The 17,871-nt window shown below is 50.8% G+C and overlaps 1 protein-coding gene and 1 long non-coding RNA gene across 2 annotated transcripts in view; both read left to right on the forward strand.

The window, feature by feature from the left end:
* Window positions 1-17,871, forward strand: part of KCNIP1 (potassium voltage-gated channel interacting protein 1) — a 780,527-nt gene that overhangs the window by 94,925 nt on the left and 667,731 nt on the right. The gene's annotated exons all lie outside the window — the stretch shown is intronic.
* LOC141992784 (uncharacterized) overlaps window positions 7,580-17,871 on the forward strand; it is a 54,210-nt gene continuing 43,918 nt past the window's right edge. Inside the window, exon 1 of the long non-coding RNA XR_012640650.1 lies at window positions 7,580-7,597. This is a non-coding gene — a long non-coding RNA (uncharacterized LOC141992784). The remainder of the gene's footprint in view (window positions 7,598-17,871) is intronic.

Genomic DNA, 17,871 nt, shown 5'->3' on the forward strand with positions numbered 1-17,871 from the left:
CGTGTCGCGGCGCTAAGGCAGGCTAGTCCCTACCTGTCCTGCTGTGCCCCGGAAGCGGCCAGCAGGACCGGATCCTAGGTGGGGGAGGTCAGGGGGGCTCCATGAGCTGTCCCCGCCCCAAGCACCAGCTCTGCACTCCCACTGGCCGGGAACCGCAGCCATTGGGAGATGCGGGGGTGGTGCCTGTAGGCGAGAGCAGTGCACGGAGCCTCCTGGACCCCCCGCCTAGGAGCCAGACCTGCTGGCTGCTTCTGGGGCACAGCTCAGAACCAAGACAGGTAGGGACTAGCCTGCCTTAGCCCTGCTGCGCCGCTGACAGGGAGATGCCTCAAGGTAAACCTGTACCCCAACCCCGAGCCCCAACTCTATGCCCCAGCCCTGAGCCCTCCCAAACCCAGAGCCCCCTCTTGCACCCCAGAGCCCTCAGCCCCTCCTGCACCTCAACCCACAGCCCCCTCCTGTACTCCGAATCCCATGACCCCACCCCCCAGCCTGGAGCCCCCTCCTACACCCCAACCCCCTCATCCCTGGCCACACCCCAGAACCTTCACCCCCCCCACATCCAAACCCCCTGCCTCAACTCGCAGTCCCCTCCTGCAATCAGAATCCCTTGGCCCCAGCCTTGAGCCCCCTCCTGCACCTCAAATTCCCTCATCCCCAGCCCTACATCAGACCCCGAACCCCCAGACAGAGCCATCACCCCTCTCAAACCCCCTGCCCCACTCCAGAGCCCCCTCCTGCACCCTGAATCCCTCATTTCTGGCCCCACCCTGGAGCCTGAACCCACAGTTAGAGCCCTCAGCCCCTTCTGCATCCCAACCCCCTGCCCCAGCCCAGTGAGAGTGAGTGAGGGTGGGGAAGAGCGAGCTGTTGAGGGAGGGGGAATGTAGTGAGTAGGAGGTGGGGCCTCAAGGAAGGGGCAGGGCTAGGGTGTTTGGTTTTTTGTGAGTAGAAAGTTAGCAACCTTAGACAGTGGGATATATCTGCACCAAGTTATGAACTCCAGTTTATTTCATGCCTTTCCTAGAAACATAGATTATAGTTCAACACCACTTGGTTTTAACCAGAACTCTCAGAGTGCAGAAATATACAGTACTTAAGCAGCCAAACTTTTATTCAATTTTACAGCTGAACATTGCAGATACTCGGGCTCTGTCACTGGAACCAAAATAACGAACTAGAGTTATAAAGGCTCAAGGAATGACATTCTATTGAAATGAGAGTGGGAAGGGCCTCTAGAGGGTTAAGTTAGAATTCACTGAAGTGTCTCCTGCACTACACGCTGTGCAATTTAAACCCATGGGTGTGCTGCACAACTGCATTGCAGCAGGAGAGAGGCGTTCTGATCCCATTTAATCACACTTTGAATATTGCCTCTGGTTCCATGTCACGTAAGAAAGGCAACAAATTAAATTATGCTAATACGTTTGCTTTTATGGATCTTATTTTATATGAATTCTGACCCCCTTGTGCCAGGCACTGCCTGAACACACTGTGTTCCCACAGTCGAGGATGGACAAAGAGTGGGGGGCACCAAGGGATAAAGTCACCTCCCAAAGCTGACACAACAAGTTGAAGCAGAGCAGGGAATAGGTCCCCAGTCTTGTGGGTCTCTGTGCAGTGCCCTATCTACTAGACCACACCGCTGTCTGGTTAATAGGCTACCTTGTTCCATGATCCAAAATTACAACTGTATTTGACACCTTAGAGACTAACCAATTTATTTGAGCATAAGCTTTCGTGAGCTACAGCTCACTTCATTGGATGCAAATAAATTGGTTAGTCTCTAAGGTGCCACTAGTACTCCTTTTCTTTTTGCGAATACAGACTAACATAGCTGCTACTCTGAAAACTGTATTTGAGAGGCCTCTGTTTCTCCCCACCCTCTTGCCATGTTGTTTCATTGTTAAATTTAGCCTGAAAATATAACCTCTGCCCAATGTGATTTTCTCCCTTTATACATATCTATAACTCATAATAATTGTGGTTGTGGCCCAGCTCATTAGTTAAAAAATTCCCATAATGATGCTGATTATCTAGCCATGCAGTGAACCCTTTACAAAGGCATGAGTCAGCTATAGATTCATTTACAGAAACAGAAAAAAGTCTAATAGCACAAAATCCCTTAATGATCTGGGTTTGTCATCCTGCGTCTTCACCCATCTGCTCGGGTGAGTTAATGTCTGAAATTCATTGCTTAGAAGTTGTGAACATCTCTGAAGGTTTTCTTTAATCCTCCTCTTCCCCTCCCCTCTCCAATCTTTAAAATTATGCTTTTAAAAGATGCTGAAATGACAGTGCTGGTTCGCAAATTGCTTTGTTTATCTGCAGAATAAATATGGCACAAGCAGTAACTGCGTTGCTAAAAGTATAGCCAATTGATTTTAACTGCATTTCCAGTTCAATATTCACAATGTTCTAAAGACCGAATTACCAAGCTCTGCCATATTTATTGTCTCTAAACAAAACAGTTTGGTACAGGAAAGACATAGTTATACATCACCAATGCGTCCGGGAAGTGAGCTGTCGCAGCATGTTCAGTTCACCTTGCACCAAAGGAATGCCCCCTAAATACGACACAATACCCACTTATGTTTATAGCAGTGGTTCTCAATCTGCAAGCCGCTGGCTGCACGTGTAATCCAATCAGCACACAGCTGCTGACCATGTGATATCCTCAGGTCAATACTGGTAGTATATGTGTTGTGTGGATGCGACCCACATAACACAGCGAGAGCTGCATATGAGAACTACTGATTTCTAGCATAGTTTATGTCACCTCAGATGCATATGTTTATATGTCACCTAAGATGCAACCCACCAGTTGGACCAGTTCCTTAACTTCCTGTTCTGAACCTTTCCTTATCTCTGGTTTAGATACTATGTTTTAAACCAGTTGCCTTTGTTGGTGTTAGACATTAGGACATAGAATAAATGTCTTGCTTTTGACAGGGTTTATATTCGCTAAGGCCAAAAGCTACATTTAGCTTTGCAGAACATTGAGGGATATATCTCCCTTGACATGAGCGAGGATAATTTAACTTAAAGTTATGCTAACATAATGTATATAACAATTATGTGATGTGTAATTCAGATTAATCTGGTGTGCAATATGACATATACATTGGCTAACAGCCATACTATCTCCAGCCTGCCAACACCCTTCAACCATCCTTGAAGGGCCATTTCTTGGCCTCTCTGCTGAGAATGACAATTTGTGTGGTGCCAACATGAGTCTGCCAGGAAATAGACTGAGACCATGAATTCACTTCACATAGTTCATCAGCTGACTGTTAGATGGATGATCAATTTTGGTCACTACTGACTGAGGCCTCGATCCATGCTGGCAGATCGTTACACCCACACACACTCCCACTTAAGTTAGCAGTACTCCATGTGGGTTATGGATCTGTCTCTGCAGATTGGGGCCTGAGGCTTCATTTGAACTGGTTTATTATAGATGGAAGACACCATCTACAATAGGCAATCCTGGGAGCCAGCACCCTACCAGAACTTTGTCAAATGTGCAACTGATAGAGATGTGCCTTTGGCTTGACACACCATTCTGTTTAGTAAGCCAAAGTCTTTGTTTGTGTGAAGACCAGCTTTGCTTTAGCCATTAACCATCTGTGACGACATTATGCTCAATCCATCATTAGTTCACAGATTTACGAAGGTACGATGCCACAGTTTCTAAATAACACTAACTTCAGAGCTGAGTGGTAACATAGGCACTCCCATATTAGAATAGACCCAGAGTCTGTCTAGCCTGTATTCTAAGAGGAACCATCATCCACCCCACCCTGGGGAGAGAGCACTGACTAGTGAATGGGGCCCTGGAGTGGGAGTTGTTAAACTTGTTTTCTATTCCTGGCTCTACTACTGACCTCCTGTCTGAGTTGTCATCACTTCCCCTCACTGTGCCTCCATTTCCCCATCTTAAAAAGGGGAAATTGCTACTTGTCTTCCTTTGTAAAGGGCTTTCGGCTTGATGGGTGAAAAGGGCTAAAGAGCTGAGTGTTACTGTTATTGCAGATTTTGGCAAAGCAAAGTGGATGTTAGGGGATATAATGGTCTCTGTACAGTTAGTGCCTTCTTACATTTCAGAATGCATTTTTTAAAAAATGTTTTGCAGTGAAATTAAGAAAAAAGTAGTTCTGGTTGGACTTCTCCAAAGGTTTCCCTACATTTACAGTCTGATGCAAGGCTGAGCTTGGGATAAGAATCCAATCTCTACATTCCTTCTGGGTCTGCAAAACTGGGTCTTCCAAGAACAGACTCAACAATCTAGCGAAGGCACAGCTGATCACTGGTCAACTTGTTAGAAGTTAGTTCAGTCTCCATGTCCTATGTATCTATTTGCCTTTATGGCAGTATGGCCTATTTAGGCAAAAAAAGAGGTGTGTTATCCAAATTTGTCCAAGCTTTTATCTGACTTTACACACCCAGATCTAGGGCACCAATGTGCTAAGTTATTGCTTTGGGAACAGAGAGGTATTTTTTTTAAAGATGTGTAGGGAATAAAGTAAACTAGCTCCACAATTTGCTGAATCTGTTTACAAGTTTCTTTGGCATCTCTAATTAATGCTTTTAATAGAGTTGTAAAAGAGAGAATTCCAAAGACACAGTAGTTAAGTGGTAGTTTGCAAGAGCTGCAGTGGAAACTACAACCTACTGCTCAGTAAAAGTGCTAAATCAAGAAAGCCCAGGTGGTTCCCCACAGCTTCCTTAAAGCTATGTGTATACTAACCCTTGTACTCACTAATCTCCACCGCTGTGTTACACACCCCCCACCACACACACATACACACACTGAGCAAATCTCCTGCCTACCGGCATTACCTCTTCCTCATTCAGGTTATGACTAGCCACACCTTTTACATCCCCATAGTTATTTTTCTCAAGCTGTGGGACAATAATGGTGCTGCCTGAATGTGACTTGAAGTCAGACCTCAGCACGTGAAGGCTTCAGTCTGTAAAGGTTTGTGCACTAAGGTCAGACTGCTGGTGCTTCTCTCAGTTCCCCTTGGGGAGCAGCAGGCTCACTGTGTGCTTTTTAAAAATTACTCTTCCTGGGCAGCCTCTGCTGAAGTTACCTATTGATGCTCCGCAGGTTTCATGGAGAGAGAGAGAAGCACAGTGCAGCTGTGGCTATTGTCTAGTGGTCTTTCCTTCACTTTACTTTCCTTCCTTTTGTTTGGCCAGAGTCACAAACTCCTCACACCCCAAGGAAATAGGGGAACAATCAGCAGAGAAGACTTCCACTGTGGTCTACTTCTGCTCAGTGGGTCTCTGCAGCCCATAACCTCTGATGCAATGATGCCTGACATCAGTGACCTGAACTATATGTGGCAAAACAATGAATCTAATCAGCAAGCACTTCCCAATTAATTCTGAACCCACAGATAGTGCTTGTGAATGACTAATTCATCTGAACATTGAATGGGGTGAACCTCTGTGTTGCTGGAGCTGTTTGTTCCTAATCAGCCACTAATACATAAAGTAATTAATAACTTCATTCATAGCACAATTAAAAATCATCCCTCCATCCATAGTTTCTCCAGCACTTCTTTGGAAGTACAACTTGCCTGAGTAGTTTGAAAGCCTAACCCTAAGGTGTTTGGAAGCTAGGAAGGTATGAACAAAAGTTAGGTGCTTATTTTACACCTCAGAAACTGATTGATTTTGCCTAAGTCTAGCTGAGCTTAGGTGCAGATTCACCCTGCAGTACCAGGGCTGGTCTACAGTAGGGGGGAAGGGGGGAAATCTAAGTTACGCAACTTCAGGTACGTGAATAACGTAGCTTATGTCGACGTACTTAGATCTACTTACCGCGTTGTGACAGGTTTCAGAGTAACAGCCGTGTTAGTCTGTATTCGCAAAAAGAAAAGGAGTACTTGTGGCACCTTAGAGACTAACCAATTTATTTGAGCATAAGCTTTCGTGAGCTACAGCTCACTTCATCGGATGCATACTGTGGAAAGTATAGAAGATCTTTTTATACACACAAAGCATGAAAAAATGGGTGTTTACCACTACAAAAGGTTTTCTCTCCCCCCACCCCACTCTCCTGCTGGTAATAGCTTATCTAAAGTGGTCACTCTCCTTACAATGTGTATGATAATCAATAATTATCCTTTTGTAGTGGTAAACACCCATTTTTTCATGCTTTGTGTGTATAAAAAGATCTTCTATACTTTCCACAGTATGCATCCGATGAAGTGAGCTGTAGCTCACGAAAGCTTATGCTCAAATAAATTGGTTAGTCTCTAAGGTGCCACAAGTACTCCTTTTCTTTTTACCGCGTTGTGTAGACGGGAGATGCTCTTCTGTTGATTCCCCTTGCACTTCTCGTTGAGGTGGAGTACCGGAGTCGACAGTAGAGCGATCGGCAGTTGATTTATCGCGTCTATAGTAGACGCAATAAATCGACCCTCCACTAGATCGATCTCTGCCTGTCGATCCAGCCGGTAGTGTAGACAAGCCCTAATACTGCAAGTTAGGGATGTTGAGTAGTTGACCCTTAAAGTTACTAGGAAATTGCTTTACATTACAGTGAGATTGTATGCTCTGTGGGGTAGGGACTGTTGGTTTTGGTTACAAATTGATACAGCATCTAATATAATGAGGGGCTGATCCCTGACTGGGGCCTGCAATACAAATAATTAATAGTTTTGCTTTCTCTTTTTTTCTCAGGGACTGATTCTCTAGTGAATTCATGGGCCAGACTTGCTGGTGTGTCCTGACTGCTTTGCACCACTCCTCCAATCCCATTCATCTATAAAAATGGTTTTGCCAGCCAATTAAGTTAGGTTTATGGCTGCTTTCTATTGCCTTAGTGGCACACAGTAGCCAGAAGTGTACTGGTGAAACTGGTTTTACAGAAGCAGGAGACAGTAAGTCCTGCTGGGTATTACTCAACTTGATTGGTGAATTATTGATCGAATATTGTTTTATTGGGTTGTGTAATATGCAGATTGTTCAGGGATATAGAGCTTAGATGAAGGCATTGGAAAATCATATAAATGACTAAAACAAGCACTGGATAAAGGTGTTAAAATGTATCCACTCTGTAGAAAGTCAAATTTAAATAGACTCAGGCCCTGCTAATTTGCATCCAATGAAGAATCTTAATCTTACGACGACACTGGCTTTTCTTTGTTTTGAACAAAATTCAACTCTGTTGCGAGGAAGATTTATAGGATTAGATTATGATATAAGGGCTGTGCCCATGTGAAGAGTGAACTAGTGGTTATATGTGTCAATATATTATCTGCAGGGTTGTTGTAGCCATGTTGGTCATAGGATATTAGAAAGACAAGATGGGTGAGGTAATATTTTATTGGGCCAACTTCAAAAGCTTGTCAGTATATTATGGTGTTCATTCCATAATGGGGCTAGATCAAAAAGGGTTAAGGCTACAGATAGACAGCAAAGAATACTTCTCTGTGTACTAGATTTTATTTTAAGCAAATCATATTCCCCTCCTACCCCCACAGGTTTGGGTTCTTTTGCCCGTTTTGAAGAACTGAAAAGGAGAACAAATGGGTTAAGATGCATCATCTACTAATCCTCTGCTGAGTGATTACAAGTCTTGGTATTTATGCTTTCATGCTTAATATAATTTTATAGCAATTGCTTTTTGTGTATGAATATTTTATATATCCAAATTGCATTCTGTATTGGTGTGTGGAAGCAGGAAGCCAAATGTCAAATAAATAGACTCTGTTCAGAGACGTTAATGCTGAGGTTCAAATTTAAAAAAAAACAACTGAGTTTGTGTTTTAAAATATTCTCTGTTGATCAATATTGACCTGAAAAACATAACTACTGGAGTGTGTGGCTGTTATGCCTTCAGTTGGTAGGCACTATTGTCAGTTTCTAGGGTCAAAATCCCCTTAAACAAGGTTTAACTGTTAGACCTAGTATGTACAGCTGATGACAAGCATGTCTTATAAATACTTTCCCATAAAGTGTACAACCATTTATATCCTAATTTTAACTGTCTGCTTAAGTCAAAATTTCATATTGGGGAACATCAGGTGAATGTCTCAGATTCGCAAGCTGTAGCTGAAATTTCATATGCACAAGCTTTTGTGCACAAAAATGGGGGGTGGGGGATGAGCTTTCTATAGAGCACCTATATATATATATTTGCTATCCGCACAATTAAACTTGCACATAAAACTGTTGGGTAAAAACCACACAGGTGTACAGAGGTGTGTATGGAAAATTACAAGTACAATTTTATAGGCTGCTTTTAAAATGTCTTTTTGTATTTCATTTTGAAAAAAAACCCAGAGATCCATCTACTGTCATGTGACCGTTCTGACTACTGTACTAGAAGAGAACGAATGCAGCCTTGTGTGAAGAGAGCTCCATCAGCTTCTCAATTTAGCATGTATTAACACATGGGGCAGTAGCTAAAATGCTGAATTTCAATTCAGCGAATCATTCTGAAGAGGACACCTGATTACTTATCTTATTGAATAAACAAAAAGATACAGTAATGCTCAAATATTCCTTTGATTCCATCTCACAGTGTGCTCTTTGCTGGTGTAATACAGGGGTTTTTGCTCATTTCATGGACTTGTAAAACTGGCTCTTCTAAAACTTTCTTCCTGCATTTATTGTGACAGGGTCGGGCCAGATGGCTATAGGAGAGTAGTTTTTTTTTGAAGCAAAAAATATTTTTATTTGCATAACACACTTACAAAGTAAAAACAGCAGCATATGCAATGTGTAACACAGCAACCAATCACAATTGTTTTCTCATTAGCTTCAGGGGAGGGAAGTGTTCAAGCTTGCCCGGGCCCAGAGCGGGGGGCTTTCTCAACTCTCGTGGTCTTCCACCCTTCCGAGTTACCTGGTGGCCCAGAGCAAGGGGGCTTCGACTCTCGTGGTCTTCCACCCCCTTGAGTTACCTGGCGCCACGCCCGAGTGTCACCAACTATTCCCTCCTCTGAAAGCACCCAACAAGAGGGGCAGGCTGTGGGGTGGACAATCCGGGGGGTGGGGGGTGGGGGAGCACATGCACCCATGTGTGAAAGGACCCCTCTAAAGGTGGTGGTGTCTGCAGCAGCAATGGCTGGAGCTGGGGTCTCTTACTCTCTCCCCCAATCAAAGGGTCAGACAAAGGGACCCGGATGGGGACACCGAGCAGAGAACCTCGGACAGCGCCCACCGTTCCTCCAAAACATCAAGGGAGTTGGTGGACGCCGCCCAGAGGAACTCCGCCTGGATACAGGAACGGACCAAGGATCGGAAAACGGCCCCACAGTCACAGGAAACTCCATCGGCCAACCTCCTCTCTCTGGTTTTATAGATGGCCATTTTAGCCAGGGCCAGGAGGAGGTTAACTAGGAGATCCTGCAACTTTGTGAGGCCACGGATGGGCAGTGCATAAATAAAAAGGTGAGGGGAAAAATGCAACCAAAAACATAATAGGAGATTTGTGAGGAGCTGGAACAGGGACTGCAGCCTAGCGCACTCCAAATATACATGCACCAGTGTTTCCCCTCACACCACAAAAGGGACAAGTATCTGGGATGGGGGTGAAACGCGCCAAGTACGTGCCCGTGCTCACAGCTCCATGAAGGAGCCGCCAACTGATGTCCCCGACGGGCCTCGGAACCAAGGTGGAATATAGGCTGGCCCACCGGGGCTGCTCACCCTCCAAAGGTGGCAGAAGGTCTCGCCACTTTGTGTCGGGGTGGGACACTAGGGTGAGGGCATGAAGGGTGTGGAGCGCGAGCATGTATAGATGTTTCCTTGGCGTGGTTTGGAAGCGTACCGGCTGCAGTTCATGCAGCTGGCTTGCAGTGAAGGGGTGAGGAGGTCGATTGGATCTGCGGGGCAGGGGTCCAATTAAAAAGTCCAGCGGGCCTGGGGCAGAGGGTGGGCGGAGCGTGCCCTTGAGCAGGACCCGGTTGAGGTAAGCTCGAGCAGCGGGCGGCAAAGCGGCCTTTACCTCCTGAAGTACGCGCCGGGGGTACGAGGTCTGGAGAGTCCCAGGCACCGGGCGAGCGTCAGAGGATCTAGCCAGTCTCCTCAGTCGTAGTCCAGGAGGTCTCCGACTCTCTTGACTTCTGCCAGGATCAAGCTCTGGCGCACCGAGCGGGACTCCACCACCTGCACACGGAGCTGGGGGTTGTGTAGCAGGGGCTCTGTGAGGAGATCTACCCCCTTGGTGGCCGCCACGGACCTGGTCATTAAAAACAGTTTCCAAGTCCGGAGGAGGTCCTGGTAGAAGACTGGCAACCTGGAGAGGTCTCGCGGAAGACCTCCCGGACGGAGATGAAAGTCTGCCGGTCGTATCGGAGCCCTCGGATGCGGCACAGGATGGTGTGCGCCAGTGTGCTCTATGCCGAACTGCCTGCACCATAGAGGAGCCTCTGTAGAGCTTGGAGGCGGAAGACACAGACCTGAGTGTGTAGACACTTCAGGCCTTGTCCTCCTTCCTTCGGGGTAGATGAAGAACCCCTACAGGGGCCCAGTGCATTCCTGACCAAAAGAACCCCAGAATCGATGTCTGGAGGTTGGTCAGGAAACCCGGGGCTGGGACCAGGATGTTGAGCCAGTACCAGAGCATGGACAGGACTAGTTGATTAAGCACCAGCGCTCTCCCTCGGAGGGAGAGACATCGGAATAGTCCCGTCCATTTCCGGAGCTGCTCTATCACCCCGCCCTCTAAAATTTCCCAGTTCTCCAGCGGAGAGGGATGCATGGCAGAAAGGTAAATGCCGAGGTAGAGCAGCGGACCCGGCTCCACCGGATGGTCTGACGCGCAGGTGGGAGGGAGCTCGCCTGCTGCCAGTCTCCTACTGCAAAACCAGAGCTCTTGACCCGGTTGACCCGGGCGGAGGAGGCTGCTGAATAGATGGCCTGGCAAGCCTCCACCCGTGCCAAGTCGCTGGGCTCCTGAATCACGAGGAGCATATCATCAGCATATGCCAACAGGACCAGCTGCAGCTCCGGCTCCCGCAGCACCAACCCTGTCAACCTCCTGTGGAGGAGACAGAGGAAGGGCTCGATCGCCAGAGCGTACAGCTGGCCCGAGAGGGGGCATCCCTGCTGTACTCCTCGCCTAAAGCTGACCGGTTTGGTCAGGGTCCAGTTGAGCTTAACCAGACACTCTGCAGAAGTGTACAGCACCCAGAAAAAAGCCACAAACTGGGGTCCGAAGCCAAATGCCTGTAGAGTGCTCAGGAGGTCCACCCTATCGAACGCCTTCTCCTGATCTAGGGACAGGAGGGCGAACAACAGACCGTCTCTACGCCCGAGTTCCAAAAGGTCCTGAACCAGAAATAGGTTATCAAAGATACTGCGGTATGGGATGGTGTAGGTCTGGTCTGAGTGGATCACGTCCACCAGCACAGACCCTAGCCGCAGCGAGATTGCTTTCACTAAGATTTTGTAGTCCGTGCTGAGGAGCGAGATGGGACGCCAATTTTGTAAATCGCGGAGGTCTCCCTTCTTCGGCAATAAGGTGAGCATAGCTCGCCTGCACGAAAGAGGGAGGACCCCGCTCTGCAGAGACTCGGCCCAGACGGTGACTAGGTCTGGGCCGAGGATGTCCCAAAACACGCGGTAGAACTCCACGGTCAGCCTGTCCATGCCTGGAGACTTATTAGTGGGCATACGACAGAGGGCTTCCGAGAACTCGGCCAGAGTGAGAGGCAACTCTAGCCAGTCTCGGTCGCTTGCGCTGACCGTAGGGAGCTCCTCCCAAAGCACTCTGCAGGCGCTAGGGTCAGTCGGATCTGGGGAGAAGAGACTTGTGTAGAAGGCTCGGGCCCTCCTGCACATGTCCGCCGGTTCCGTGAGGGGGGTGCCGTCTTCTGCCAGGAGGCAAGTGACGTGTTTCTTGGCCCCCCTCGTTTTCTCCAGGGCATAGAAGAAGCGGGAGCCGCGATCCATCTCCCAAAGGAGGCGGATGCGGGATCGAACAAAGGCGCCCTGGGCCCGATGGTCCTCGAGGGCCCGAAGCTCCTCCTGCTTCTACTGGCACACTCCGCAGAGGAGCGGGTCTTCGGGGCTGGCGGCCAGACGCCTCTCCAGCTCTAAGACCTCCCGTTCGAACTGCTCTATCGCCGCATTTCTTCGTTGGCTGGTGCCCCAGGTGTAGTTGCGGCAGAAAAGCCGGGCGCGCACCTTCCCCAGGTCCCACCATCGCCGCGCCGAGGGAAAGGCATGCCACTGCCCTCGCCAGGCCAGCCAGAATTCCCGGAAGGACGTCACAAAGCCCTCATCCTCCAACAGGCTGTTGTTAAAATGCCAATAGGCCGGCCCCGGCCTCTCCGCACAGAGGGAGGCTGTCACGGTGGCTAGGTGATGGTCAGAAAATGGGGCCAGCTGAATGCTGGAGGAGAGGGCTCGTGAGAGATGGAAGCGTGATAAATAAATGCAGTCCAACTGGGAGTGGCTGGACCGATGGGCTTCCACCCGGACAAAGGTGAACGTGGAAGTGTCATCCGGGTGGTGGTCACGCCAGATGTCCACTAGGGAGTGATGTTCAACTATCTCCCGGAGGGTGTCCGCGGTGGCTGGGCACTGCTTGGTCCCTGAGCGGCCTTGCTCCTTGTGGGTGGTATTAAAATCCCCTCCCAGGACAAGGCACTCGTGAGAGTCTAAGGTGCCGAGGAAGGCGGACGCCTGCTGATAGAATTGCAGCTGCTCCGCGCCCGATGTCAGGGCATAGACGTTAATGAGGTTAACCACGAGCCCCTCTATACGGACCCGGAGATGCAGCAGGCAATCCTGCACGGCCTTGGCGACCCCTAGCACCTCGGGCCATAGGTCGGGGGAGAACAGGGTCGCCACTCCAGCCTGCCAAATCGTGGAATGGCTAAAGTAGACCCTGTCCCCCCACTCCAGCCGCCAACTATCTTCGGTGGTCGGATCCGTATGGGTCTCCTGTAGGAAAATCACAGAGTACCCTCCCTCCCGAAGGAAGGAGAGCACCTGGGACCTGTGGAGAGCCATCCTACAACCCCGGGTGTTCAATGTTGCGATGGTGAGAGGTGTCATGGGGAGGGCTGGGGGGGATCCTCACTGGCAGGGACACTTGCATCCCCCAGCGGGCCGCGCAATAGTCCTTGACCCATCCCGTAGGTGAGTAATTGGTCACGGAAGACGCGGACCCGCCAGTAGGCTGCGGCATCCTGCTTCCCCATCCCTTTACCTTCCCCCATGAGGGCCCTTGTGGCCCGGAGGATTTGAAAAAAATCCCCCCCATCGCTGGAGAGCAAGCTGTACCTTGTTGCGGGAGCCATGGACATCCTCTAAAAACTTCCACAGCTCTCCTCGCAGCTCATGGGGGGGTGGGGTTACGGTTTCCTGGTTGTTCCCTGGCAGGGCCCTTGGTGCAGCCCCGTGGCCCATTAAAACGGGCAAGCAGGGTCCGAACCCCCGATGGGGTGCCTGATGGGCTGGAGCTTCTAGGCCCGCCTCAAGCCCTGGGGTGATAGGGGGCAATGGAGGGAAAAGAGCAGCCCCTAATGGGTCGGGGCAGGAGAACGCAAAGGCCGCTCCCTGGGGGTCATCAGTTGGAAAAGGGAAGGAGACAGCCCCGGTGGCGGCGATAACATCGCAGGAGGTAGACTGCATAGGGGTAGGGGCTGGGGCATGGGCAGAGGCAAGGTTCCGGGTTTCGGGAGGCAAGCAGCTGGATGGTGGTGCCTCCCGATCAGGCTTGAGGGTTAAAGGGGTTGGGAGGGAGCTCTCAGTGATCCCGGGCGCGGGCTCTATGGTGGATTTAGCTGCCACAGCATCAGGAGGTGGATTATCTTCTGTTGGGCCCCCGTCTGGGAAGGAAATTGATTGCTCTGCACCAACGGGGGGTGCCCCTGGCAGCTCGTGTCCCGGTCGCGTGGCGCCGGCTGTCACCTGAGCAGGTTTGGTGGTCGTCAGCGGGGTGCCATCAGCGGCCAGGTCGATGGAGGAGTCCAGGGGCTCCTCGGAGGTGGGAGGAGAAGCAGCAGTTAGGGGGAGGGAGCATGGGGAAAAGAGGGGTGGAGTGAGGTCACCCAAATCGAGGTTTGCTGGCAAAAGGTTGTCCTCCCCTGGGCGACCGGGGTCAGATGGTGGGGCGGCATAAGGGAGGGAGGATTCTCCCTGGGGCAGGCTCTCTCCCATGCCTGGTGGTATCTCTGCCACACCCTCCTCCATAGGCCCCGCCAGATTGTCAGCAGCAAGGGCGGGGCTCTCCCGCTCGTCTGGGCGTTGTAGGGGAGGTGCCCCTTGGGCCTGAGCGGGAGAAGTGGTGGTCCGAAGGGGGGGGGGGCGGGTTCGGGTATTGGGCAGCCGGGGCATCGGCAATGACGGGGCCGATGTCCTGCCAGGTCTCGGGGATCCCACGTGCCTCTTCTTGCCGGGCTAAGGGGCAGTCCCTCCGGACATGCCCTGATGCCTGGCAGAGGTAGCACCGGGCTTCCTCCGTGGAGAAATACACCTGGTAACGGGCCCCCTGATGGGGGATGAGGAAGGACCCCTCGAGCGCCTCTCCGTCATGCGCCGCTGACGGCAGTAGAAGCTGCACTTGCCAGCGGAAGGAAAAGATGTGACAGAGGGTGGGGTCCTTGCAGCCCAACGGGAGAGGGCTGATGACAGAAACAGGTTTCCCCAGGGTGGAAAGGGCGGGTAACAGGGCAGCACTGGGGAGAAAAGGAGGGACAGAGGTCAGGACCAGGCAGACACCCAGGTCCTCTAGCGGCTGTAGGGGGACAAACACCCCCCCCCCACCGCCAGGCCCCTCTCCACCGCCTCCTGGGCGGCAGCCTCCGATGCTAAGAAGAAGACGACCTTCCCATACATTTTGGAGGCCGCCACAATGGCCGAGGGCCCCACCACCCTCACCAGCGCCCGCATGTAGGTCTCCACGTGGGGCGAGGCGGGCACCAGGAGGCATCGGACACCGTGCTTCCTTGTCATGGTGGGGAAGGGGCCCCGGCTGCTGTTGATGGTGGCGGAGGCAGTCAGCGGGAGAGATGACGAGGCGGTAGGCGGGGGGGCTGCCGCCGCCCGGGCACACATCCTGGGGTGTGAGGAAGGGACACCCGCAGAGCTGGTAGAGGGGGCAGTGGGGAGGGACGCCATGGTTGGTGGCAGGGCCACAGCAGTGGAGGTGGCCCCTGCCACGGAGGGCCTGGTGGTTTTAGTGGAGCCCTTCCCTTTCTTCTTGCCCTGGCCTTTCCCGCTGGCTGGGGGGGGGGGGCTCCCCTAGAGTCTGGGGAGGCGGTGGGCATGGCAGCAGCGGAAGTCACCCTGTGCCCTCCATTGCCAATGCCCCAGCAGGGGTGGTGGCAGGTGGTTAACAGCAGTTGGGGTCAGGTAAAAAGGGACAGGCTGTGGGTTGGGCAGTTCAGGGGCGGGGCACATGAACCACCGTACTCTTGTCCAGAGAGTCCTGTTTGGTTGGCTGGTGCTTCTGGCCCACATGGTGTAATCAGGGCAAGCAGTTAAATCCAGAGGCAGTTAAACAGCCAGCAATGACGATGGAGGGGGCAGTGATGAGAATAGTGGTGTGGGGGTTGGGAGGACACAGATGGATCGGGGGGTAGCTCTGTGCCACACCCCTTGTGTCCCTTCAAACATAGTCACGATACAGTCAAGGCCTCCCCCCACACGAGAGCACAGTTCGAAAGTTACTCAGTCTTGGGCGATTTGTAGATTCCCTGGGCAGTGTTCCTCTGGTAGACGGCTGTTTCCCTTCCTTGTCCGGGCTTTCCTTTCTCGCAGATCCAACATTCCAGGGATGCTGGAGCAGGTGATAAGAAATTCTCTCAGCCGGAGACAGACGGGTCTGCAGACAAACAGCAAGGCAGGCCCCCCCTCTCTCGGGGGGGGGGGGGGTTCAGCTGGAGCAGCAGCAGCGTCCAAGGGTGGGCGGGGCTAACAGCCAGCCGGCAGCTGGCCAGCACTCTAGCAACAGCAGAGAAAGAAAAAAAAACAACAAAAGAAAAGAAAGGGGGGAGAGCGTCTGGCCCGGTCAGGGCGGGGAGCCAAAAGCAGGGGCAAAAAGCAAGGAAAGCCCAGGCCAGAAGGCAGCAGCAGGAGAGCAGGCTAAGTAGGTCCCTTTTCCCTGGGTAAGGTAACAGGGAAGGTTTCAGAATAATCAGGAACCTTCTGGAGACAATTAAGACAGGCTGATTAGAACACCTGCAGCCAATCGAGAAGCTGCTAGAATCAATTAAGGCAGGCTAATCAGAGCACCTGGGTTTTAAAAAGGAGCTCACACCAGTTTGTGGTGTGCGTGTGAGGAGCTGGGAGTAAGAGGCACTAGGAGCTGAGAGTGAGAACAAGAACGAGGACTGAGGAGTACAAGCATTATCAGATACCAGGAGGAAGGTCCTATGGTGAGGATAAAGAAGGTGTTGGGAGGAGGCCATGGGGAAGTAGCCCAGGGAGTTGTAGCTGTTGCGCAGCTGTTCCAGGAGGCACTGTAGACAGCTGCATTCTACAGGGCCCTGGGCTGGAACCCAGAGTAGAGGGCTGGCCCAGGTTCCCCCCAAATCCTCCCAACTCCTTGTCAGACACAGGAGGAGTCAACCTGGACTGTGGGTTCAGAAAAACGGCCAAGTTGAGGGCTGCTGTGAAGCTCCAAGGCAAGCAAATCTGCCAATAAGCGCAAGACCCACCAAGATAGAGCAGGAACTTTGTCACATTATTTATTTACATTTCTCTGAAAATGTCACTGGTGCCTGTAGTTTTGACATGGAAGCAGCACAGTAAAATTAAAACCAAACAGATCAATGTCTAGGAACAAATAGATCAAAGAGAGTCACTTTAACGATGAAATGCATAATACTGCAATAAGCCCAGATTTCAGTGCTGAATGACCCTGCTAACCTGGCAGCAAGAGGCTTTCACTGTGGAAATAGCTCTGAGCTGTCATTGCTTTGTTTCTGCTTCTATGAAATCCTCTTCATGCTTCCTGGTTTACAGTATGTGCTCTATATATTGAAATGAATAACCTAGTAGGTGGAGGGATGGCACAGGGATAGCTGGTGCTTTAGACTAACAAAATGTTCAGAACTGTTTCCAGATACTAACTAACGCATATTCTGTGCTCTCAATACACCTTCCTCCATAGCACAAACCAAGCCCAGAGATGGGTAGAATTGCTGGTCAGGTATCTCTCAGAAATGCTGAGGGATTACAGGCAAAGATTGAGATGCATTGGAAGAGGCATGGGGGAGTGGGGCAGCTGAAGTGGAGTTTGCCAGTGAAGCTGATCATTTCATTTGCTAATAAAGCAGCCAATCAAAGCCTTCCCCTTTATTTAAAAAAAGAGAAGAGAGGGTGAGGAGTTCCAGATGGTGGCTGGCTTTTGTGAAGGGACATAGAATGCGAGATGAGCAGTGCGAGGAGCCATCACCCCATGCGAGGGCTGGTTACAGCTGCTGTTCCAACACTCTTAAACACAGCAACTTCTCCCTGGTAGAGCCACAGCTCAGTTCCCAGAGGTAATGGGGAGGAAACTAAGCCACAGCCTTCCACTTTCCTATCTTCACTACCAGCAAATATGATTGGACACAGTGTGGGATGCCCCCACATCCTCCCTGGTTGCTGCGGCATGTGACTATGCCCAAATAGGCACATCCTGTTCTGAAACTCTCAGGTTTTGCTTTGGGTGAAATTCTCCCGCTGCAGTTCCACTGCGTGGGCAGAGGTAGGGTGTGGAGCAGGCATGAAAGAAGCTTCATTAATTTTATATATGATGGCACCTGACGCTGCACCGGTTCTGCATATAGCCCAGCATAGCGGGGCAGCGGGCTTTGGGACAGGCCCAGAGAGAGGATGGGTGAGGTCAGTAGGTTTGCAATTGTAGAAATACCCAGCTCTTATATAGTGCTTTTCATCCATAGATCC

Source organism: Natator depressus, chromosome 8, assembly GCF_965152275.1.
Source record: "Natator depressus isolate rNatDep1 chromosome 8, rNatDep2.hap1, whole genome shotgun sequence".
Lineage (NCBI taxonomy): Eukaryota > Metazoa > Chordata > Testudines > Cheloniidae > Natator > Natator depressus.